The following is an 18,526-nucleotide window of genomic DNA, read 5'->3' on the forward strand; positions in this document are numbered from 1 at the left end:
TGAAAGCCACCCAAAAGAAAGAAAGTAATGAGAGCTATGATTCTTATTCCATATAATACAGAAGGTCTTTTCACTTTTATAGCACCTTTGTTGAATTCAGAATGTCACCATGTGCTTTATAACCAATGAAGTATTTTATGTGTTCCTACTGACTTAATTTAGGAACTGTAATGATTATTTGCGGCAAGCACCTACAAACAGCACAAATAGACTGCAGCCACAACATAGCAATGGCAGATAATTGATTCTGGAGTCTATGTTTGAATGATACCACTCACGATGTAGTTGATAATTTCACTGCTCTTCCTTGACTTTAACGCACAGAATGCATCCACCTCCTTTCGGATTGGCACTCAGTGGACCATCTCTGAAGGTGAAGCAGTCCCTCAGCACCAGTCTATAGTTTATACAAGTCACTGGAGTGAGACCTGAACTTGTAAACTTTCAATTCAAATGCAAAAGTGGTACCACCGAGCCACAGCTCTGTAAACATGTTATAAAGCAGCTTTGTTTCCAAGTGAATATTGGGAAAACTTCAGGACAGCCACAGAAATTTAAAACAGCTGTTACTTTTTTTTCCATTTTACCATAAAACCACAACAGAATAAAGTTTTGTTTTAAACATTCTCTTATTTGAAGTTGCTGAAAAGTTAGATTCAATGTTGGTAAATTGACATTGTGGACCCAGGAGTGTTGAGACGCAATATTGCTCCAAAAGGTTCCAATGCTTGTGCTTCCATACAGTCATTAAACGGTCTGTTAAAGGAGCCAATAGCATTTATAAACTAAAATCCTGCAACCACTGGAAAGTAAATGAGATGGCTGTGCCTGTACTCGGCAGTGGCCACCAGGGGTTGCAGACTCTGGGGGTCAGTGGACCGGTGCAGGGCACAAGAAACGGGGAGAATATCCCTCACTTCAAAGGAGAAGCAGAGGAGGCGACCCTACTGGGCAGTGACAATGGAAGCAGAACAATGAAGGGCTCAGAGACTGAGGGACAAACAGGTTGTGGGCCCCACACAGGCTACGGGCTACAAGAGACTGGCTCATGGGAACCAGATATCGGAGTTGGGATTCGAGAGGATGCTGAGGGCAAGAAGGGCTCCTGAAGAGACTTGGGCGCTGAAGGCTTCCTAATCGTGTTGGAGGTTTGGATCTGGGGCTCGGGTTGCTGATATGCAACTGCAGAGGCTGCAGGAGCGCTGGAAGATGAATCCACAGACACCCAGTGACTAAGAAGGGATTCTCTGTTGCCTCCTTTTCTCTTGTACTGTAAGGGACCCCTATGACAGGCAGAAGGCAATTTCGTGTAATATTACATGCTCTGTGCTACTACAGTAAAATAAATGCTGATGCTATAGAACTCATTAATTCTTTCAGATTCTGAAAGCTTTAATCCATTATAGTTTTATTGCATTGGTATTTCAAGAAAAAACATTAAAATGATTCTGATGACTGGAGCTGTGGAGCAATATTATCACCTTATGGATTCTTCCTATTTATTATATTTTTGCATTGTCCTGCCACCTCATGGATTCTTCCTATTTATTATATTTTTGCATTGTCCTGCCACCTCATGGATTCTTCCTATTTATTATATTTTTGCATTGTCCTGCTACCTAATTACAGTTGCATCTGAATAACTAGGTGGCATAACTACCCCTGGGTGGCACAGTTAGTGTAGCGGTTAGCTCAGTGCCATGACAGCATCAGAGACCCAGGTTTGAAACCGTCTAGAAGGAGTTTGTTCATTCTCCCTGTGACCACAGGGGCTCCCCCTGGTACTCCGGTTTTGTCTCCATGTTTTAAAGATGAATGGGTTAGTAGATTAATCATATGGCATGAGCTCTTGGGCAGGGAGGGGCCCTCTTACTGTGCTGTACAGGCAGTCCCCGGATTACGAACATCCAACTTACAGACAACTCGTACTTACGAACGGACCACACGTGGCTTCTGGTGCGTTGACTTGAGTAAGCAGAACGCAATCTGCCATTTAAAGAGGGATCACATTGCCATTAACAGTGTGTTGAGTGTGTTTACTTCAAGAAATTGACTCCAGTAGTTTTATATGCATAGAAAGGTAAAATATATGCTATGCACTAAGACAAACATTTGACTAACTGACACGAAATAAGAATCGTATGTATCTGTTTTGACTTAAAGACAGACTGTCCATATTCTTGCTACCTATAGTCTTGATTATTTCAGTGAACACGATCACGTTGGATGATCACTCCAATCTTTGTTGACATCTATTGGTTTCAAAACAATCAGTCCTCAATTTAAAACTTCTTGTCTTTCTTTTGAAACCCCTTCTCAGTCTCACACCTCCCTATTCCTATAATCTATTCCAGTCTTGTGAATCTCGTGGCTATCTGTCCTTTTCTAAATCTGCCCTCTTACCCATCCTTAAACTTAGACACTTATGATCACTTTTCCTTCAGCAGTTGAGCTGCTACACTGTAGAATTGCTCCTTCAGCTACTTCATCTGTCTAGTTCTATTTCTTCCTTTAGGAAGCACTAAAACATGTCTTTTGCACCTTATGACACATTAAGGAGAGTATTAAAAATTTAGCACAGTAACAGACACTTTCGCCCCATGAGCCTGTGCCACCCAATTACTCCAAATTGACCTGCACCTCCAGTGCACTTTGTAGGGTGTGAGGAAACTGGAACACATGGAAGAAACCCATAGAGATGCAGGGAGAACGTACAAACTCCTTACAGACGGTTGCAGAATTGTGCTAACCTCTTCGCTAACTGTGCTGTCCCCTGGTTGTTTATGAACTCACAACGTATCTCACATTTCCTGTTGTTTAGGTGCCAAAGTTTATCATGAACTAGAAATATACCACAGCCTAATTACAAAGGAACAAAAAAAGAATTGAAGTGTTCCTAATCTGAAAATATGCATTCGTGCTTTTGAGCGTGAAAAGAAACAGTTGCCATTAGTGTCCCAACCCATTTTATTCCTGCTATCTCCCCTTCCCATTTTAGTCTTGATAAAGGATCCAGATCAGAAACTTTGACTGTCAATGTCTTCCTATGAATGCTGCCTGACCCACTGAGTCCCTCCAGATTCTCATTGTTTGCTCAAGATTCCAGATTCCATCTTCTTGTGTTTCTTCATTCAAGTTGAGTTAATGCTGGTTGGGAAGGCTGTAGTCACCATCAAATTTCCTCTGAAACTCATAACAATTCTGTATGGGTATTGCAATATAAGCCTTGATACTTTGGGCCAACAGCCATGTTTTATTGGTAAAGTTAGTTTACAAGCTGCACTTCACTATGATTTAATGAAGAGGAACTGGACTCCCAATTATCATGAAGAAAGCATGTCAGTACCTCTACTTCCTCAGGACTTTGAGAAGGTTTGGTATGACATTGAAAACCTTGGCAAACTTCTACAGATGTGTAGTGGAGTGTGCTTCATCACAGCCTGGTATGGGGTTACCAATTGTCATGGCTTGGCTTTATGAATGAAGATTTAGGAAGGTGGGCGGGGGGAATGTCCATGTCTGCTGCATGTCTGATGAAGTCAATACGGACAGACATGACTGGCTGCAGCAGCTGCAAGGGAAATTCTGTTCTGGGTTTTGTGCTGCTGTGTCACAGTTTTTTCTCCATTTCCTTTTGTCCTCAAGGCCAGCCAGGCGTGCACCCTCAAATTAGGAGACAGACTGGTGAATGGTGTGTCACCAGGCCACGTGATCGGAGGCTGGAGCAGACCACTGACAATGGTCAATGTAACAAGCACCAAGGGATTTCTTCAGAGACTCCTTGAACCTTTTCTTCGGAGTCCCTCTGTCACGATGGCCAGTGGAGGGTTCACCATACAGCACAATCTTGGGCAGGCAATGATCCTCCATCCTAGAGATGTGCCCTGCCTAGTGTAGCTGTGTCTTCAACAGCATGGTCTTGATGCTGGTAACTCTACCTGCTCGAGGACTTCAATGTTGGTGACAAAGTCACTTCAGTGGATGTTGAGGATGGTGCTGAGGCAGTGCTGGTGGAAGTGCTCAAGGAATTGCAGGTGGTGAGCAATGAGCAGAAAGCCCCACAAAAGGTAATGGGCACAACCCAGTACATCAAAGGCAAAACTCTCTTCACTATCGAGAAAATCTACACAGAACATTGTCATCAGAGAGCAGCAGAGATCATTACAGATCCACACTGTTCTTACTGCTGCCATCAGGAAAGAGGTATAGATGCCACAAGACTCCTACCACAAGGATCAGAAACAGTTGAGACCCCTCCACCATTGACTCCTAAACAACCTTAATCAGAGACTCATTTAAGGACTCCTACTTTGCACATTATTTATTATTGATTTATTTTTCTTTACTTTACTTTTGTTTACATTTCTCTCTTTTATATACGTATCCTTTCTTGCTCACAGTAATTTGCACATCCAATAAGTAGAAATTCTGCCTGGCCCTTGGGCAAAAGAAACTCAGGGTTGTATGTGATGTCATGCATGTACTCTGACAATAAATCTGATCTTTGACTTTGAACTTTGAGGTAGCAAGTGAAAGCTAAGTAACGACATGCCATTTACATCATCCACTGAACTCTGCAGTGTTCTCATGAAGAGTTTTGACTCGAAAAGTTGACCATTCTTTTTGTTCCACTGATACTGCTTGGCCCACTGAGTTCCTTAAGCAGATTGAGTTTGAATTCTGCAGTGTTATTTTTGACAGTGAGTTCTACACTAAGCCAACATAATGCCACATTATCTTTGCGAACAGGCCTTTCTCCTGCTGACAACATATTACGGTGGAACGCTGCATCGCTTTGTCACCAACAGGCAATCTTTATGGTGATTTAAAGGTGTAATATTTGCTTTGCTGTCTCCAGGCAAAGAAATAAAACAACATCCAATGTTCTTCACTCCTAAACCGATTGAGGAAGCACTTTTTTGTAAATATGAAGTGAAGCAAGATTAAATTAGGAATTGATATTTCCCATGCATAATATCAAACTAGCATTTACTCAAATAGAATTTCTGATTTGCTTTTCCTAATGAATCCAAAAGATGATTTGGTGGCAGCTCCTGAGGAATGTCATTTTTGGGAGGTAATGGAATTCTTCTGTTGTTTTCCCTGACCACTACTAAATTTATTCAAGGAAATTCAACCCTCAAAATTCCAACTGTTAAATGGCAACAGAGAACTGTATGGTGTCCACATCCACCAGAAATTATTATTTTTTAAAAATAGATAAAAGAAGGAAGAGAAAGTAAGAGGGTCAGAAAAAGTCATGTTTCCGAATTCTCTCGGTAATGCTTATTCTTCCACATGTTCAAAACGCGGCAGGGTTTGTTAGATTTTCATTTCTTTTCCTCGATACATGAGGCAGATATTGTACCTTTACAGGAATCATCAAGATTCAAGGTATTGCTTGTTTGTAAGGAATGGCACAGTTGCCGTAGCGGTGGGCGCAACACCATTCCACCACCAGCAATTGGGACTGGGGTTTGAATCCCGCGCTGCCTGCAATGAGTCTGTATGTTCTCTCTGTGTCTGCATGGGTTTTCCCCGGGGCAATTGTTTCTTCCCATCGTTCGAAATGTACTGGGGTGTAGGTTAATTGGGCAGCACGGACTCATTGGCTAAAATGGCCTGTTACCGTGCTGTATGTCTAAATTTAAAACTTAAATTTTATTTAGAGATACGACATGGAAACAGGTCCTTTCAGCCCAGCAGTTCATTCATCCTAGGCAGACAGGGGGAGAATCTACAAACTCTCACAGAAGTGCGATTCCATGGCAGGAGCCGTGTCTGCAATGCTAAGATACTGACGGATGGAGTGCTGCTAAGGTAGAGAATGCAGAACTTTCTAAGTGTTGTCTGTTCTTTCAATTAAAAAAAACATTTGAAATCTTACAATATTTCAGATTTCAGATTTATTGTCAGAGTGCATACATGACATAGTATACCACCCTAAGATTCTTTTCCTGCAGGCGAGGCAGAATTAGTACTTATTGGTAGTTCAAAAAAAAACTGTACACAATGTATAAAGAAATGAAAACTGTAAGTAGATTACAAATATAAACTCATCGACTGCAATACAGAGAGAATAACAAAGTCAATAAAGTGCACAAGTAAGAGTCCCGAAATTAGTCCCTGATTGAGGTTGCTGTTGATCAGCCTGTTGGTGCGAGTCTTCTGGCACCTATACCTCTTTCCTGATGGCAGCAGAGAGAACAAAGCATGTGCTGGTTGGTGTGGATCCTTGATGACTGCTGCTGCACTCCGAAGGCAGTGTTCCCTGATGGAGGGGAGGGTTTTGCCTGTGATGTCCTGGGCTGTGTCCACTCCCTTTTGGAGGGCTTTAGGCTCAGGAGTATTGGTGTCCCCATAACAGACTGAGATGCAGCCGGTCATCACCTTTTCTACTGCACCTCTGTAGAAATTTGCCAGGGTTTCTGATGTCATATCGAACCGCTACAGACTCCTGAGAAAGTAGAGGCACTGACGTGCTTTCTTCACAATGCCATTAGTGTGTTGGGCCCACAAAAGATCCTCCGAGATAGTGACCCCAAGAACTTAAATTTGCTCACCCTCTCCACCTCTGATTCCCCAATGATCACTGGATTGTCTACCTCTGGCTTTCCTTTCCTGAAGTCAACAATCAGCTCCTTAGTTGTGGTGACATTGAGTGGAAGGCTGTTGATGGTGCATCATTCAGCCAAGTTTTCAATCTCCATCCTGTACGCTGACTCATCACCCTTCTTTATGCAACCCATTACTGTACTATTGTCAGCAAATTTGTAGGTGTTATTGTTGTACCAAATCACACGGTTGTAGGTGTAATGAGTAGCGTAGAAGGCTAAGAACACAGCCCAGTGGTGCTCCAGAACTGATGAAGATTGTGGAAGAGAATTTCTTACCGATCCTCACTGATATATGGTTGGAAGCTGAGGAAATGCATATTGGAATGTTGAGTCCTAGGACTTGGAGTTTGCTGATCAATTCTCAGGGGATGATGGTGTTAAATCCTGAACTATAGTCGATAAAGAGCATCCTGATGAACATATTTTTACTGTCCAGGTGTTCCAAGGTTTTGTGTAGAGCAAGTGAGATGGTTCCCAAGATAGACCCGTTGCCACGCTAGGTGAACTGGAACATGTCCATGCCATCGCTCAGACAGGAGCTGATATGCTTCTCAAAAGACTTAATCACTGTTGATGTAAGTGCAACTGGCTGATAGTTATTAAGACAGGTTACCTCGCTCTTCTTGGACACTGGTATGATTGATGCCTGTTTGAAACAGGTGGATACCACACCCTGCTGGAGTGAGATATTGAAGATATCCATGAATGCATTGGTAAGTTGGTCAGCGCAGATTTTTAATACTCAACCAGGTACTCCGTTCGGACTGGATGCTTTCCTCAGATTCACTCTCCTGAAGACATCATGCACATCATCCTCAGATATGCACAGGATGCGATCATCGGGGATGAGGGGTGGTTCTTTGCTGTTACTGTCATCAAATCAGCTGTAGAAGGCATTAGCTTCTTCTGGGAGCAAAGCGTTTCCATCTACTACTTGGTTTTGTAGCAGGTTATGGCATTTAGGCCCTCCCACAGCTGTTGGGTGTCCCTTGTTTCCATTTCCATCTGGAATCTCCACTTCACCTGGGAGATAACTTTCCACAGGTCAGACCTGGCCCTTCAATGTTGATCTGGATTTAAATGCCTGCAAACTGGCTCTCAGCAAGCTCCTGATTTCATTGTTCATCCAGGGCTTCTTGTTGGGAAAACCCTGAATGACACACTCATCCTCAGCTGAGGCCTTGAAAACTACCCATTCCACTGACTTGACATTCATCTTCCTCCTGTGACCACTTTCTAGCTGTCCTGACCTCCGGAGCCTCTCTTTTTAGGCTTTGTCTGTATGAAGGCAGAAGGAGCACAGCCAGGTGATCCGATTTGTCAAAATGCAGCCTCGGGAAAAAACGGTTGAACATTAAAAGTGAACAAAAATGTATCGTCTGGCCTAGCCTTACAGAACAGTAAGCAAATAACTGAACACCCATGACTTTGTATTTCAGTGGGTGGCGTATACTCATCTAAATGTAGGTCTTTTACAGGAAGTTCAGCTGGACCTGATTAGACTTTTTTTTGTTTCGCTGGAGTGTTCCCAACCTGTTTCTCATTTTGAAAGTGTTCCGGCACAGGAAATTACATAATGGCCTTTGATGCGAGCTGTAAGGTACCTGATTGGATTCTCTTGCTGTCATGATCCCAAAGCTGGTTCTCATTTAGAAAGTGTTCTGGAACAGCAAACCACATCATGACCTCTGACATGAGCTGTGGTGTACGTGATGGAATTTTCTTTCTGTGACATTGCTAAACTATTCCTGGTTTATCAATAGATTTAAGTCCAAGAATAAAGAGATGCTGCAAATTATGAAACTTTATGACGATAGATTCTTGAAAAAGTAGAAGGCAATGTACTTGGGTAGTTAGAATTTCCAAATGGAAAACATATTCATAAAATGTCCTCTGTGGTACATTATAAACAACTTTTCATTATAATTCAACCACTACTTAAAATAAACTTATTTATTAGTTATGAAGTAATGGGTCTGCCAGAACAACTTTTTTTTTGCAGGATGATAACTGTTAAAACATAAGTTACTATAGTTACAGCTTTTGCTTGATTCTGCCGAAGAAATACGCTTGAATTTTTGTTTCAGTTGACAGTCGTTCACGTAAAAATGTGATTAATTCCTTTCTTTGTGTGAGAGATAACAAATGTCCATTGCACCAATATGATTGTATGTGTTATATAGAGTGTTTCTACTGGGAGAATGGAGAATTCAGTCATTAGTACAATTATTCCCAGAAAATGGCATGACCTTGAGCTCCAGGGCAGTGACAGGGGGAAAAAAGCCTGAAATAATTTAAGAAACAGCTGGATGCCTTGATGGGAGACCAGCTTCTTTGTGTTATGGAGTAAATGACCTTCCTTATCCATATGTATTTCGTGATCTGAAGGTCAAATTATGTCTGTCTTTCTGATACAATAACAGCATGAATTTATATAGTCTTTAAAGCAAAGCATTGGAATTTGAATGGAAATTGAGCCAAAGGAAAAATTATGTCAAGGAGTGACTTGGTCAAAGAGATGGTTTTTTTTTCAGAATCAGAATCAGAATTTATTGTCATGAACAAGTCATGAAATTCGGTGTTTACAGCAGAATCATAGAGCAAACATTCATGTTATGAACTATCTAACAACAATAAACTAAAAAAAAAGTGTACAAAAAGTAAGGTAGTGGCTTTGGTTAATTAATTATCTGATGGTAGCGAGGAAGAAGCTGTCCTTGTGCCGCTGAGTGCTCGTCTTCAGGCTCCTGTACCTCCTTCCTGATGGTAGCAGGGTGAAGAGGGCATGGCCTGGGTGGTGGGGGTCTTTGAGGATAGAGGCCTGTGATGTCGCAGGTCAAGTTCACAACCCTCTGGAGTTTCTTCTTGTCCCGAGATTTGGCACCTCCATATCAGACAGTGATGCAACTGGCCAGAATGCTCTCCACGGTACACCTGTAGAAGTTTTTGAGAGAGTTCAGTGATATACTGAATCTCCTCAGACACCTCACAAAGTATAGCCGCTGGTGAGCCTTCTTTGTGATTTTATCAACATGGAGGCTCCAGGACAGATCCTTGGTGATGTTGACACCCAGGAATTTAAAGTTCTTGACTCTCTCCACCACTGAACTCTCAATGAGGACTTGGCTATGTTCCCCAGACTTTCTCCTAAAGACCAGAATCATCTCCTTGGTTTTGCTAATGTTGAGTACAAGGTTGTTGGTGTGACACCATTCAAAGAGCTGATCTATCTTCCTCCTTTATGCTTCCTTATTGCCGCTTGTGATTCTGCCAACAACTATGGTGTCATCGGCAAACTTGTAAATAGCTTTGGAATTGTGCCTGGCCATACAGTGATGGGTGTATAATGAGTAGAGCAGTGGGCTAAGCAGGCATCCTTGGGGTGCGTCTGTGTTGATGATCAGTGAGGAGGAGACATTGTTTCCAATTCGAACTGACTATGGTGTTTCGAAGAGAAAGTCAAGGATCCAGTTGCAGGGGGGAGAAGAGACCCCCAGAGTTTGTTGCTTCTTGACCAGCACTGAGGGAATAATGGTATTGAAGGCCGAACTGTAGTCTATGAAGAGCGACCATATGTATGAATTGCTGTTTTCGAGGTGATCCAGAGCTGAGTGGAGAGCCAATTTCATCTGCTGTGGAGCAATTGTGATTATGGGCCAATTGCAGTGGGTCCAGATCCTTACCTAGGTGTGTGTTAATTCTGACTATGACCAGCCTCTCAAAGCATTTCATTACAATAGAAATTAGTGCTACTGGGCAATAGTTGTTGTGGCAGATCATACTACTCTTCTTGGGTTGATGCCCTTTTGAAGCAGGTGGGATCCTCTGACTGCAGCAATGAGTGGATGAAAATGTCCATTAACACTCCAGCTATTTGGTTGGTGCAGATTTTAGTACCCTGCCATGTACGCAGACAGGACCTGACACCTTGCGAGGTTCACCCTCTTGAGTGATGTTTTGGCGTCACCCTCAGAGACAGATATCTCAGGGCCCTCAGCCTTTGCAGGGATTCTACTAGGCACTGTTCGGTTCTTCTTCTCAAAGCAGGCATAGAAGACGTTCAGCTCCTTGGGTAGTGAAGCATCACAGCATCTATCACGTTAATCCTTGTTTTGTAGGCTGTAATGGCCTGCATTCCCTGCCATAGCTCGTGCGTATCTGCCTCTTCCTCAAGCTTCCTACGGAAATGCCACTTTGCTTCAGAGATGACCTTCCGCAGGTTGCACCTGGTCTTCTTCTAGACACCTAGATCCTCAGCCTTAAATGCCTTTGTTCTCATCCTCAGCAGGTTGTGAATCCTTTGATTCTTCCAAGGCTTCTTGGTTGGGGAACACCAGATATGTGCGCGTGGGCACACATTCATCCACGCACGTCTTGATGAAGTCGGTGACACCTGTTGCATATTCATTCATGCCTACAGATGACTTCTTGAATATGTTCCAGTCCATCGATTCAAAGCAGTCCTGCAAATTCTCCTCCGCCTCCCTAGACCATTATTTCGCCGCCTTCACTACTGGTGCTGTGGTCCTCAGTCTCTGTTTGTTCACCGGGAGTAGAAGTACAGCCAGGTGATCATACTTGCCGAAGAGCGGTCGTGGTATGGCTCTGTAAATGTTCTCCATGGTGGTGTAGCAGTGGATTATTTTTAAAGATAATAGTCAAGTCAAGTCACTTTTATTTATTGTTTTTATTGTGTATACCATAAAGATGAAATAGGATTTCTCCAGGACTTCAATATAAGTTAAAATAGAATGCAAAACATTAAGACATTTACAATAAAAGTCCACGATACACTTTCCACATATGTTCTGGGAATTCAGGAGCATGATGGCTTGTGAGAAAAAAAAAACTCTTGCCCCATCTGGACGTAAGTGCCTGAGTGCCACTGTACCTTTTACCGGATGGCAGAAGGGAGAAAAGTTTACATGAGGGGTGTGTGGAGCCTTCACAATGTGTATTACCTTTTGCGTGCAGTGTGTGTTGTAGATGTCCACAATGGGAGGAAGAGAGTGGCAGTAGAGAGTGAAGGTAGGATTAATGGAGGTCATGCAGCGCCTTTATCAGCTGACTTCACTATCCTCTGCAGGGTCTTGCGGTCCGAGGTGGTAGAGCTTCCAAACCAGGCGGTGATGCAGTGGCACAGGATGCTCTCAATACATCTTCTGTAGAATGTAGTGAGGATGGAGGGTGGGAGATTAACTTTCCTCAGCCTTCGCAGGAAGTAGAGGCACTGCTGGGCTTTCTTGGCTCTGGAGCTGGTTTTAAGGCACCAGGTTAGATTCTTCGCCAAGTGCACTCCAAGGAACTTGATACTCTTGACATGGTATAGCAGTGCAGAATGGACAGAAGGGAGGAGTCAGTGTGGCATTGTGCTCTGAGGAATTCTATCTTCTGAACTGGGAGATTACACCTTTATTTCACTGTTTGCCCTGATTAAGATCCTGTTGCTTAATCATTCAAATTGAATTGAATTGGATTGAATTGTCCATTGTCATATTGATTGAGATATAGTGAAGGACTTTGTTTGCATCCAAGCAAAGTCATAGTCATTCACATTATACAACAGATGGTGCAAGAATAAAATCAAAAGTGCAGGGTATAGTGTTTAAAAGATAAGTACAGTTAAACAATGCAAGGCATCATCTTTTATTTGTGGGAGGTCTATTCAAGAGTGATTTAACAGCAGGAAAAAGTCTTTGCTTGAATATTCCAGTGCATGTTTTCCTTTTAAAATATTTTTTATTGGCATTTACATTATAAACAGTACAGCTATATATTATGCTATAAGATTCAAGTGAATAAATAATTATTACAAAATAAATTTTCTCATTCCCAAAAAAAATCCAAAGCACAATCATATTAAAGAAATAGAATTTAACAACACACAAAAAAAAACCCCAAAAACAAACAAAAAATAAATTCTGGTGAGTGTCTTTAAGTGCTTTCTGCCTAATGGGCAGAGGGGAGAAGAGAATGCGACCAAAGTGAGATGTGCCCTTTAATATCTTGGCAGTGGAGAGTGAAGGTAGGATTAATGGAGGTCACGCAGCGCCTTTATCAGTGATTCTCAACCCTTATTTTTTCCCCCACTCACATAAAAACCTAAATATCCCTTATGGGTTAGGATGCTACAGGTTTTCTGTGGTTAAAGAGATTACTTAAGGTGGTATGTGAATGCAAAAAAATTAGGTTGAGAACCACTGGTCTATAGGAAGTATATCCACAGTTCGTTACGATTTGGGACAGAACAGTTCCTGTACCAAGCAGTGATGCATCTGGACAGGATACTTTTTATGGTGCATCAATACAAAAGTGGGAAGAGCCATACTGAATGTCTTTCTGCTTCTGACGATTTCGTTGCCTTGAAGAGAAGAGCACTTGGAGGAAGAGGACTGCCTGAACAACCAGGTTGGAGTAACAAGTGTACCTGTTGTGGGGCCACCATTCAAAGAGCTTGCTCAGGCCTGATAGATGCACTTTCCTTATTTCACCAATACAAGGATGTTGCAGTATATCTGGGAGGCTCTCACCATTCATCAAAGCTCTTTGGTTCAGGTAAACAATGGTGCAGCAGTGGCTGGCAATATCACCCCTTTTTGCATCACCATTTTTACCGAACTTGTCAGGAGACAGTATGCAATATATAGCCCTATAAAGCAAGCTATCATGGGCCAATCACTGGAGCCAATCAAATAAAGAGACCAACATGTAAAATGACAGGCCTCCTAGATGGTCAGCTGTGTATCCCAGGAATTAGGAACTGCATTCAAGTATTGGGAAGCAAGTCAGCAGTCAGGAAGTCTCCAACCTGGTCAACCTCATGTTAGCCCAAATTTTGAAACTTTGATACACAGCCCCGTGACAGGCCTGTTCAGCCTGGGAGCCTGTGCCATCCAATTATTCCCCATTAACCTTCAATCCCTGGTACATTTTGATGGATGGGAGGAAACTGGAGTCTCCGGTAAAACCAACACAAACGAAGAAAAGGTACAAACACTTTGCTGGATTCAAACCACGGTCGCTGGGACTGCAACCGCTACGTTAACCGTGCCTCCCCTACACTAATGGTGTCACTCACTATCTGACTCAGACTGTATGTTTGTCAGGACGCAGCCAACTGAAGAAATGGTAACAGTACTAACCCACTCTCACCAAGAGTATGTTCTGCCCCCTTGCTACTTTCAATATCTCTGCTAACTGACAATAACCATGGAGGAGTACTGACAGTCGTAAGTTCTACAACATGGAAACAGATCCTTTGGCCCATCTTGTTCATGTCGACCAATCTGAACCCATGGGCCTGGCTTCAATCCATATCCATCTAAACCTTTCCCATCCATTTAAGGGTCTTTTAAACGTAGCAATTGTTTTCATTCCTTGCACTTCCTTTAGTTACTCATTCAATAAATTCAGGTGAAGAAGGTGCCTTTCCTGTCATTTTTAAATCTATGCCCTCTAGTTTTAGATTCCTCTCACCTGGTAAAAAGACTATGACTTCTTACCTTATCAATGCTACTCATAATTTTATAAACTTCTATTACGTAGTCCCTTAGCCTCCTACGATCCAGAGGCAAAATGTCCTAGCTACACAGCCTTTATTTATAACTCAATTCCCCAGTCCCAGCAACATTCTGGTGAGTCTTTACTGTACTTTTTCAGCTAAAATCTTTCCTGTTGCTGGAAGACCAAAACTATGCAAAATGCACTGTTATCTCACCAATGCCTTGCACAGTTGCATCATGACCTCCCTGGCTCCTGTACTAACCACCTTCTGCACTGTGTTTCCACTTTCATGTACCTCTAGCCACAAGGTTTTTTGTTCTCCTACATGCCTCAAGGCTCTATTATTCACTTTGTTTAACCAACTGAAGTGCAGCACCTTAAACTAGCCCACTTTCCCATTTAATAGACAATAGACAATAGGAGCTGGAGTAGACCCTTCGGCCCGTCGAACCAGCACCGCCATTTTACAGATCATGGCTGATCACTACCATCAGTACCCCTTTCCAGCCTTATCCCCATAACCCTTAACTCCTTTGCCCACTAGAGTCTTATCTAACTCTCTTTTGAACATAATCAGCGAATCTGCCTCTACCACCCTCTGTGGCAGAGCATTCCACAGATTCACACTTCTCTGGGTAAAAAAATGTTTTCTCATCTCCGTCCTAAAGGGCCTACCCTGTATTCTTAAACTATGCCCTCTAGTCCTCGTCTCCCCCATCATTGGGAACAAGTAATCCGACTTCACCCTGTCTATCTTCCTGATAATTTTGTATACCTCAATCATGTCCCCCCTCATCCTTCTAAACTCCATCGGATACAAGTCCAGTTTTTCTAGCCTTTCAGCATATGTCAACCCCGCCACCCCTGGAACTAACCTTGTAAATCTGCGCTGCACACCCTCTATAGCTAGTATGTCCTTCCTCAAAATTGGAGTCCAGAACTGGATGCAATACTCCAGGTGGGGTCTCACCAGGGCCCTGTACAACTGCAGAAGGGCATCTCTGTTCCTATGCTCCAATCCCCTCTTTATGAAAGCCAACATGCCATTAGCCTTCTTCACAGCTTTCTGAACCTGCATGCTAGTCTTCAGTGACCGGTGAACAAGTACTCCCAGATCCATTTGCTCCTCCCCACTCCCTAGCTTGTCTCCATTTAAATAATACTCAGCTTTCCTATTATTGCCCCCAAAATGGATAACCTCACATTTGCTTACATTGAACGTCATCTTCCATTCAGCCGCCCACTCCCCCAACCTGTCCAAGTCCCTCTGCATTTTCCTGACATCCTCCCCACACTCCACACCCCACACATTTCAGCTAGATCTTTGTGTAATCGAAGGTATGCTTTATCACCATCCACTCTTCCACCATTTTCGGTGTCTTCCACCATCATACTAACCATGCTGATTGTATGGTCATCCAAATCGTAATATAGATGCCACACTACTGGCCACAGGGCTTCAATCTGAGTAATAACTCTGAGCTACCACTTTCTGATTCCTATCACTAAGCCAGTTCTTCTTTTCTTTCTTTTCTTTCTTTGGCTTGGCTTCGCGGACGAAGATTTATGGAGGGGTAAATGTCCACGTCAGCTGCAGGCTCGTTTGTGGCTGACAAGTCCGATGCGGGACAGGCAGACACGGTTGCAGCGGTTGCAGGGGAAAATTGGTTGGTTGGGTTTGGGTGTTGGGTTTTTGTCTTTTGTCAGTGAGGTGGGCTGTACAGCTGTACCTTAAGTGATTTGACCTTCCAGACTAACCAACCCTGTAGGACCTTTGCAAAGGCATATATATCTGATGGGAACAAACTGGAGGTGATAATCAGGATGAGTTCAGGTTTGACCTGATGCCATGAAACTTAATGTTGAGGTCTCCAAGAGCTCCCTGTCAACTCACTTTGACTGTACCATCAAACTGGTGAGACAAGACAGTTCCAGGGTAAAGATTAAAACTGGGCTATGTGGCTTGTAGATAGTCATCAGCAAAAGAAATTGGTGCAATTGATAAGCTCAAAGTCATTATATCCTCCGATATATGAGGAGTGAAGAAAGGTTAGTCAGAGAATGAAATGGCAGTACGCGGAAACTACATGCAGGCAATAAAACAAAACTAACATGCAGTAGGGAAAGTTAACATGGAACAGAGAACATTACAGCTCAATTCAGGGCGCTTGGTCCATGATCAATAGATCGAATCTACATTCTACATTCCAATCACCATGATACTGGAAGAAGAGAAAACTCCATCTTCAGTGAGAAGATGGAAGCAGTTGTAAAAATGTTCAGCCAAAAATGTGGAGTCCATCTCAATTTTGTTCCTGCGATCCACCGCCACCCTCTTCCCCATTATCAAAGACCCTAGGTTTCAGTCAATATTTCCCTCCATGTGATATCCAGAAAAAAAAATGAAGTCAGTGGATACAAAAGGCATGGACTCAGTCTTAGAGTAGGTCAAGCCTTGGGCAGTCAGGAAGCATGCTTTTTCTAGTTAGAGATACGACACACTAACAGGCCCTTCTGGCCCATGAGCCTGTTCCACCCAAATGCATGAGGTGACCAATAAACATACTAAGCCTGTACATCTTTGGAATGTGGGAGAGCCCTAAAGAAACCCATGCAGCCACAGGGAGAATGTACAAACAACTCCTTACAATCAGCACCAGCCTCAAACCCAAGTTGCTGGTGATGCCATAATGTGCTGACCACCAAACATGGGAGGAAGAATTTTGTGACATGTTCATGTTAATAAATTCTGAAATATTCACAGTAACTGGATTCTCCCAATACTGTAATAGTGACTGCTGGTCATATCAGTTTTGGGACAGAGGTTGATATATTTTGCTTCAGGATATGAAATGAAGGCAGCTGATTTGGGCCGAAATCAAACATAATCAAAGTGAACAGCAAGACTAACCTGAGGCCTGTCTTCTCCATTATTTATTGCTTGATAAAGGAATATGCAACATTATTGCAGATCATTCAGTCCTCTGGTGTAAAGTCAAAGTTCAGATTTATTGTCGGTGCAGATCACATACAACCTGAGATTCTTTTTCCCGCGGGAAGGGCAGAATTTCTACTTATCTGTAGTGCAAAATAACATTCTCAAGGAAAGATACATATACAAATGAGAGCAATGTAAACAAAGAAAGAAATGTAAATAAACTGACTATGCTATACAGGAAAATATATTCAATAATAAATAACATGCAAAGTAAGAGTTCTTTTATGAAACTCTGATTGAGTCTGTTGCATAGGAGTCTGATGGTGAAGGGGTAGCAACTGTTGCTGAACCTTGGTGGTACGAGTCTTGTGGCTCCTATTCCTGTTTCCGCATGGCAGCAACAAGAACAGAGCCTATCCTGGATGGTGTGCATCCTTGATGATTGCTGCTGCTCTCTAGTAGCAGGGTTCCATATAGATTTCCTCAAGGGTGGGGAGAGCTTTGCCTGTGATGTGCTGGGCTGTCTCCATTGCCTTTTGCAGGGCTCTCTGCTCAGGCATATTGGTGTCCCCATACCAGTCTGTGAGGCAGACTCACAACTGTGGAAATTTGCCAAGGTTTTCAATATGACACCAAACCTCTGCTGAGGAAGTAGAGGCGCTGACATGCTTCCTTCATGATGATATTAGGATGTTGGGTCCAGGAAAGTTCCTCCAAGATTGGGACTCCCAGGAATTTAAATTTGCTCACCCTCTCCACCTTTGATCTGCCAATTATCACTGGATAATACACGGCTGGTTTTCCTTTCCTGAAGTCCCACATTGAAAGAGTCTCTGCAGGCTTGTCTGTAATCACCCTTTGAAAATGTATGGGTTTCCTCTGGCAGATGTGATCTGGTGGGAAAATCACAGCCAAGTTTAAATGAATGTAGATGAAAAGTTCAACGCCTTTATTTTAGGTCAGCAACTAGATTAAGTCCCGGACCTGTACAAAACCTACTCCCAATAAGAACAACTCATTTGGCTCGGATAGGGTGTAAATTTCATGAATTTTGCTCTTGATTTTAAATTTGACAATTTTCAGGCATTTGGCATCATTAATATGCAAAGCACAGCATGAGCTTGTTTGATATTGTGCAAAACGGGAAACCACTCCCTTCCCCAAAAAAAACAGCATGCCCCTCATTCTCTTACTTTCATCCTTCTTTCTCAAATGATCGACGCGTTTGCAGATTGATTATTATACAAGCAGTAAAAGTTTAGCTTTTCTGAAAGCATGCTGTGCGACAGAATCAATTCCCAGCGCTGGAGACCCGCCTCCCCCTCCCAGGACAAAAGACGAAGTATTGTCCCAATGCTAAGTGGGTTTAAAATGCGCATTGGTTAGCAGGAATGCTCCATGGGAGGAGATCCCACATGGATTCAGGCAATGGAGGGCAGGGGCTACTTTTGGCAGCATTGATGTGAAC

The sequence above is a fragment of the Narcine bancroftii genome, chromosome 4 (genome assembly GCF_036971445.1).
Source record: "Narcine bancroftii isolate sNarBan1 chromosome 4, sNarBan1.hap1, whole genome shotgun sequence".
In the NCBI taxonomy this organism is placed as follows: domain Eukaryota; kingdom Metazoa; phylum Chordata; class Chondrichthyes; order Torpediniformes; family Narcinidae; genus Narcine; species Narcine bancroftii.